This window comes from Chelonia mydas, chromosome 4 (genome assembly GCF_015237465.2).
Source record: "Chelonia mydas isolate rCheMyd1 chromosome 4, rCheMyd1.pri.v2, whole genome shotgun sequence".
Taxonomy (NCBI): Eukaryota; Metazoa; Chordata; order Testudines; family Cheloniidae; genus Chelonia; species Chelonia mydas.
In genome coordinates, this window is record NC_057852.1 from 99,186,762 (window position 1) to 99,194,865 (window position 8,104).

The window sequence follows — 8,104 nt, forward strand, 5'->3', positions numbered from 1 at the left end:
CTGCTTCCTTATGAACTAAAGCCTAGAGTTCTGAGCACAGATGGGCAGTGAAATACTCCCCTCTCCTTTACACTCCCATTCACTCTCCAACACAGTTATTACTCTCTGCTTTTCATTCCCTTTACAGGTTCTCTCAATTTCCCTCCCTCTCTTCCTTGTATCCTCTTTGCAGACTCTGTCCCGCTCTCTTTTTAGATTTTTCTTTGTCTTCACTCTCCCTTCCCTAGATGCTCCCTCCTCCCTAGGCTCCTTTACTCCACTTTACTTCCTGGTGCTTTTTACCTCTTCCCCCAGTGCTACCTCCGTAGGAGGCAGAAGGAACCCTATTACAGGCAAAAGGAGTCCATGCAGCAGGATCTGTACTTTGTCCTCCCCTTACAGATGCTGCTGACTGCAATGCCTTTGCAGCCATTTGAAAACAACATGATACAGTGCGGGGATGCAGTATTTCATTCCAGGGTGCATTGAGTGTGGAGGGAATAACAGCCAGACAGCATGCTTCAAGGGAAGGGGAGAAGTTTTTTCACTTTTAACCTCCAACCAGTGTGGCAGTCATGTTGGGAAGGGCATGTACACAATTCCCCCCTGGCCTTCCCTTTTCATCTGTCCTTTTTAGATACAGTGGTTAGGTGCTTCTGCTGCAATCTAGCCAGTGCTGTGGAGCACATACGACCTGACTCATGCAATAAGCTGAAATGCTAGTGTACCACTTGGAAGATAGAACATAAAGTGATAAGTAATAGTGCTACAAACCAAAGCAAACATAATAAGCACCACACAATTTTTATTCTTTTGGGTCCCCAGCCCCGCCCAGAATTATGATTTACAACAGCCAGCGGATAATCTCATTGACAATCCTGGCTAAAGGATTCTCTTTGTATTATGTTGTCAGCAATCCTTTTAAGAATAGATTACTGTGATTCATTATTTTAACTGAAAGCCAAAGTCATGCTTTCTCTCAGATATACCCACACATGCCCCTTCCCTTGAGCCTTTTCTCTTTAGGAAGCGGATGGCTGTATTCATCTATTACAAAATGACCCTCTCCCTTTCCAAGTTTGATCAAGATAGCAGTCCCTTCCAGAAGCAAATGTTATCTCCTGGGAATGTGTTCAGAAATAAAGCTAGCTACTCTATTACCGGAAGAAGAATGCATAGAAATGTATAGAAATGTAGATATGTGGACTATTTGACTATGCTTTAAAAAAAGACACAAAAGGATGCTCTGATTACGCTCAGTTGCAGTGGAACAGAGTAAACAATGGAAATTGCTAGTCCCTGTAGCCAGATAGTTAAATAGGTTGGATTACCTTTGTCAGCTTTATCTGGCTTGTCTTCGTCTGTCCATCCCTCCTTGAATGCAGGTCAACACCACACCATTCTATTTTGTTGTGAGCACGTTCCTTCCATTTCTGGCCAAAGAGTTTTGTCATGGGATCAGCCCAGTGCATTTTCAGACTGCCCAGCAGTCGCTTGTCTCTGGGTATCCAATCACTGATGTGGGTTGTCCACCTCTTGTCTTGCCTGCAGACTACATGACCCACCCATCTTCACTTTGCATCATACATTGTCAGCACTACATTGGTTACCTCTGTACGGCTTTTGATCTTCTCATTCGGTGTATGATCACGGAGCAATATCTTACACATTCGCCTTGCCATTGCTCTCTGGGTGACAGCGAATTTTTCTTCCTCTGCTTTCATTGTTGACCAGCTTTCTGCTCCATATATCCTTGCTGGCAGAACAGTGGAGTTAAACAGTTCTTTCCTTTTCTTCATGGGCTGTTCATCATCCCTTAGACATGTCTTTATTTTGTTGAAACTTGCCCACCCCGCCTTTCGCCTCCAACTGCATTCCCCTTTGAATGAGTTATCTCTGCTCAGCTGCTAACCCAGATAAATATATTTGTCAACCTCCTCGATTTCTTTCTCGTTTACCGTGATTCCTTCTGAACGATGCTCATTCCACATCCACTTTGTCTTCAACATGTTCCCTTCCAACCCGATATCATGCAAAAGTATTTGCAGTTGCTACAGTTTCTTCTCCAGTTCCGCTGTGTCCTTTGAAGTATTACACAGTCATCAGTGAAGAGAAGATGTTAACTGTTCTCTGTCAATTCTGATTCCTTCTTCCCAGTTCAATTTCTTGAACAGCAATTCCAGTACTGCTGCAAACAGCTTCGGTGAGACTGTCGCCTTGTCTGACTCCCCTGCATATAGTAATAATGCAGGGGACATAGTATTATTCAATTTCTGTTGAGCAATTGTGGTTAATTTCTTCCAGCAGGTCAATGTACCTCAGGTCAATTCCAGTTGTGTCGAGCGCATTGATTACAGCGTTAATCTCTACCGAGTCAAATGCCTTTTTGTAGTCGACAAATGCAATACACAATGGTACTTTGTATTCCTTGCATTTTTCGATGAGCTACTGAACTGAGAGGATGTGATCAATTGTTGAATACCCTGAGCGGAAACCAGCTTGTTCTCAGCCTTCGTGCATTTCAAGATCCTTCTTAGTCTGATGTGAGTATGACGCGGGTGAAGCTTTTATGCGCTTGTGAGAGGAGTGTGGTCAGATGGTAGTTGCTCAGTTCTTCTCAATACTACTGATGAAGAAAGCTGATTAGTTTTCAATTTCTTCCATGCATCTGGAACACGCTTGCTATTGATGTAGATGGTGAACCATTGTGCCAATGCTTTGAAGAGAGTATTTTTCCCCTGCTTTGAGATATTCTGGCCAAACATTGTTCACTCCTAGACTGTTCCCTGTCTTTGTTAACGAACTGCATCTTCAATTTCTTCCCACATAACTTCGAACTTCTTCTGTAAGCTGCTGCCTTGACGGTGTACACTGGGCATTGACATCCAAGGTCATTGTAGAATTTTGTACCTATTTCATTCATCTTGGTCCTTTCACCATTTTCATCTTTCAGCGCTGCCGGGATAATCTGGTTCAGCCTAACATCTTTCTACCTTGTTCAGACTCTCATTGTTTTCGTCCACCTCTCTCAATTTATTCTTTCTAAAGTCTTCATAGTCTTCTTTGATCTTCACACAAATGTCTTTGCAGTGTTCTGTATTCTTCACCAATTTTCCCTTCTAATTTCATGCATTCCCTCCTCGCCATCAGATTCATAGTTTCCTCGCTGATCTGCTTGCATCACAGCATTTTCAATGCCTTTGCCTTCTTAGCTGGTGAGATTATCTGCAAGATAAGCTGTTTGCAGTCTTCATCAGTGTCATTGTTGACCTTATACTCAAGGTCCATGTCATTCATTTCCTGTGCAAATGCCTCTTTGTTGAAGTGCCATTTTTGCTTCGGTTTCTGGCTTCTCTTAACTCGGTCTTCGTAGACATTGTCAACGCATAGTTTTGAACATAACATACAGTAGTCTGAGCCTGTGAAAATGATTTGTTCTCCTCTTGTTGCTACATCATTGAAGATTCTTCTGGTATGCATCATTACATAATCAATCTGATTCAGTGTGACTCCATCCAGGCTTTTCCATGTCCACTGCCGATGCTGTTCTTTTTGAAATATAGTGTTCATTATGTGGAGATGGTTTGCCTCTGAATGCAACCAGACGTGCTCTGCGATAATTCCTTATACCTTTACTGAATTTTCCCACGTACTTTTCTTTCTCACTCTCCTTTCTACCTACTATTGCATTGAAGTCCCGTTGGATAGTTGTGTAGGTGGATGTTTTCTGTATTACCCCTTCCAGCTCTTTGTAGGAGTGTTCCATTTCTTCATCTTCTGCTTTCTGTGTGGGAGTATACACCTGAATAATTTTAATCGTTCTCCTTCATTTTATCTGAAGTGTTAGAACTGCTATCTGCGGTGATATGATGTTGTAGCTGATGATATCCATGGTACTGTTTCTTTCCTGACAATGAATCTAACACCTCCAGTCTTTCCTCTATTGTCAAATGATCTTCCTAGGATCTTCCTTGCTCTCTGCTTTTCTATTGTACAATGAGGTCTTTTGTTGTTTTCATATATCTCAATGACATTGGATTTTATTGATTTGTGTGTGTGGGGGGGTAACTTCAATGTAAGTATTGATGTATGGATCAGATGATAGTGTTCTTGTGTTGTGACTCGCAACAAATAGTTGGACTATTCTTTTAGGCATTTTCCATTTTTTATTCTGTGCTACCCCGGGTTGGTCAGGCCAATGCATGAGTCTGTGCTCAGTTTCCCGATTTATTCTGCTTTGTGTGGCTTGTTTGGCAGGAGAATTTTGCAGCAGTGCATTTAGGGTGCCAACCCTTGTGTCCTGTAGCTGTGGTCCACTTTAGCCCTCTCCCCTCCACTTTAGCCAGGTTGCCCTAGAGTAATAGAGGTATGGTCGGACTACCTACTACCCTGGACGCTAACTCGACACCACCTCAGCTTGGTAAGACCTGCCAGAGCATACGCGCTCTGCCATAGTTCGCTCACAAACCCCATTCACCACCACACCAACGCTGAGGTAGGGAGATAAGATTTTATGGGGGAAATAGTTTGGATCCCCTCATAATTGAAATGAATCTTTAGCAGGATTGGTGTCATGATCAGGTGGAGATGACTAAATCTGCCAATCTCTATCACTGCAGGGAATTCTGTATGTGAAACTAACCCTCCATGGTGTGTGTGTGTAAACCCAGTCATGCTAAGATGAAGACTTCATGATTTTAACACTATTTCCTCCACTGTAGTTACAATTATCAACATTATGGCTGTGCAAATTAATAGGGTGGGAGGGAAAAAACCTGGCAAAGCCTAAAGTTTGAAGTATTCATATTTTGCTATGAATTAATTTACAATAGTCCAGTTCCAAGAAAAAAGCATAAAACATGTTTTCACTCAAAATAAGGCAATTTACTTCACCCAAGGTGCTATTATTTGTTTCCTACATGTTGCATTTTTCTTAAACATGAATATAAGCTTTTCAGGGCAGTAATTGTGTTTTCCTAGAAGTTTCGTATAGTGCCTAGCAAAATCCTCAGTCTTTGTCATTCCATGTTCTAAAATTTCATTGGGATGAATGTCAGTTTTTGGATCAAGTCAAGCAAAATATTAGAATTTTCACGTGCAATGTAAAAAACAGACGATTTTACAAAAATGTTCAAAAAAAGAAAAGAAAATTTGTGTCACAAAATGGCCCAAAACAAATTTTATAAATTTCTCATAAAAACGTTTTTCCTCATTGGCATTTATTATAAATGGACTGTTTGTTTTTAGGATTCCACCTGTAAATATTCCTCAATATATGGCCAGCTGGGCAGCTGTAACTTTACCTGGACTGATTGCTGATGATAGTAGTGGCACTGGAAATCATGAGAGAGTTCAAATTTCCAATACTGCCTCTCAGGCAGCTTGGGGAAAAGTGGCCTTGGAATGGTCATTTTACATCCATCAAATGTTCTGTAACTGCTGAACTTCTGCAGTCTTATCTCCCTGTATTTCATGTAAATAATTTAAAAATGACTCTATTGTAGACTTTGAATGAAGCAACACTCCAGAACGTGCATGAAAAGCAAAATTTAGGTTGCCTGTCCAGATTCTCCCATTCCTTCACCTCTCTTGTCTCCAAGTACACACATCGTTAATATGCTGGGTTTATTGTAAGTTACAGGAGGCAAATTTTGTGGCAGGCCCTTTAAATATTCGGATCCTGCATAAGTAATGTACGATTACATATTGGCAACACATACTCCTGACAGCAAATGTTTTGTTAAATTCTTGGAAAAAGAACACACAATATGGCATTTTTGCAATAGGACAAATGTAAAATTCACACTTTCCTTCTGACAAAAACAAGGAGGATTGTCACACTGTTTCTATCACCTGTCAGTTTTTAATTAATAAACCATCAAAAGAAACATTGGGCCAGATGTTCAGCTGGTGTAAATCAGCATAGTTCCATTGACTTCATCCCGTACCGATAGGGTGAGCCAGCTATTGTTTCTAAGGCTTGCCAGAGTTGCCACTGAAATGTCTTTTTGATCCACACGCGTCAGGATGTTCAAGTAGCAACAATTACCAAGCAATTATAATTATCATTGTACTTGGCTGGCAAATTTTACAATCCTTTTCTTCTGTATGTAGCTCTTGTTATGGTTAAGCCTGCCTTGGTCACCTCAAGGTTGGATTACCGCAATGCTTTCTCCACAGGGCTAGCTTCTAATCTTTTGGAAAATTCAGATACACTTAATGCCACAGGATTCTGTGCTATTTCCAGCCTAGATCATATTACTCTTGAGCTTATGATCTACACTAGGTACAGACTAAATTCCAGGTGAAGATTCAGAGGTGCATGTGGGTGGTTTTATTTTACACTTAGCACTAATTTGGATTCTGCCTACTGCGGTACTTCTATCCATGACAGTTGCAGAGTACATGTGCTTGAGAGAGAGAGAACCAACCCTCTCCCCCCCCTCCCCCCCCCCCATGGAAGGAGCATAGCTATTGGACATTCTTGTGAAGGATCCATGGCTCAGGAATTCACTTTCCACTCTGGTGTGCCATATTTGATGGCTTGCAAGACTTGCCTACTGTCATGGGCTGCTCTTCTTTTGAGGGGAGGTTTTGGGGACAGAGGGAGCTGGTGGTGCAGTTGAGACAATTTCAGCATTAAAGGTTTTTTTTAAGGAAATCTATTATTTTTAAAACACACATACATTTTGTGTAAAGTTCATTGTTTTGATCTGTAATGTGCCTAGAATTTGTAATAAGGATGAATGGGAAATCCAAATAAGTATACAAGGGCTGTACTAATGATAAACCCAATGAGAGGCACAAAAAATTATCTACAGATAAGTGTCATTTGACTCACTGCACTAACCAAACTCTATTCAGCCCTAACAGCTGCAGGGTGCTAAACATAACGAGCTATAAAAGAGGTCTTTTTGAGTGAAGTCATTATTTCAATAATAGAGGAAGGTTGCCTTCAATAAGCTAGATGAAGAATAGTAGAATCAACTAAATCCCTCCAGCATCAATAATATTAGAGTAACAAGAGGCTAATATGGAAAACTGTTGGACCCAATTGCCATTTCTATTTCAGTAGCAAATATATCAAACCTAAGAAAAACTTGAAACACTATCAAGTGGCAGCCCATATCTAGCAGAGGTGTAAGCAAGGCAACTCAAGTCACAAAAGAACAGGTTAACTTCTGCTTTCACTGGCATTCTGTAGTTTTACACCAGTGTAACTTCTTGAGAATTTGGCCTTGCTACTATAACTTGAGATGCACGTGCCGCATCTCAGTGGTTTCACAAAAGCCAATAATTGCCCCTATGAACTCTTATAAAAATTAAGGGTCAATAGCGCTGGCTAGAACCAAACCTAGAGCAGGCAGATGCTGCGCAACCTTAGCCATGTAACTTTAGGATGGACCAGAGTTCAGACCTGTAACTTAACTGCTTTTCCCTTTCTGAAGCTGATCTTGGTGGTGGGTTTGCATGCAGGGCCAGTATTTGTGCTCCTAACCAAGGGCCGGATTTTTCAGTATTGCTGAGCACCAGCAACTTCCACTAAAGTCTGAAAATCAGAAAAAAGACTGAGCCTTGAAAATCAGGACCCATAATTTTATCCTGGGTTTCCAGAGGTGAAAGACCATTGTGCTACATCTCATTTTATGTTATAGTACAGTGGTTGTCTCCCAAAAGAGACAAGATCGTTATGTAATATCTGGTAAGCCGATAGGATGTTATGGAATAGACTAAACCACAGTCTGGTCAATTATGAAAACCTATTGGTATGATGATTTATCTGGGTTCTTATATGGCACCACCCATCACTGTAGACCATGCAAAATTATCATAAATTACAATACTTGCCTGTGCTTTAAACAGTCCTTTGTTTTAAGGCTGACAAAATGTAGTTTATGCCATTAAAATCAAATAAAATGTGCTTAACATGCATATCATTGCAATATCTTGGATTCCCTAGTAAACAGAGCGAAGCAAGTACATTTTTAAATTTTTTTTTAAAGTGCCAGAGCAGGCACTTACTAATTTTGTGTTAAGAAATTGTATTTAAATGTAAGTCTCTTGTGAAATGCACCTGACCTTATAGGAAGTAGACTTGCAATCTGAAGACGATTTAAATAGATGA

General features: G+C 40.7%; 1 pseudogene; it reads right to left on the minus strand.

The window, feature by feature from the left end:
* Positions 1–1,292: 1,292 nt before the first annotated feature.
* On the minus strand, positions 1,293–4,135 carry LOC114019472 (annotated as a pseudogene).
* Positions 4,136–8,104: the final 3,969 nt, after the last annotated feature.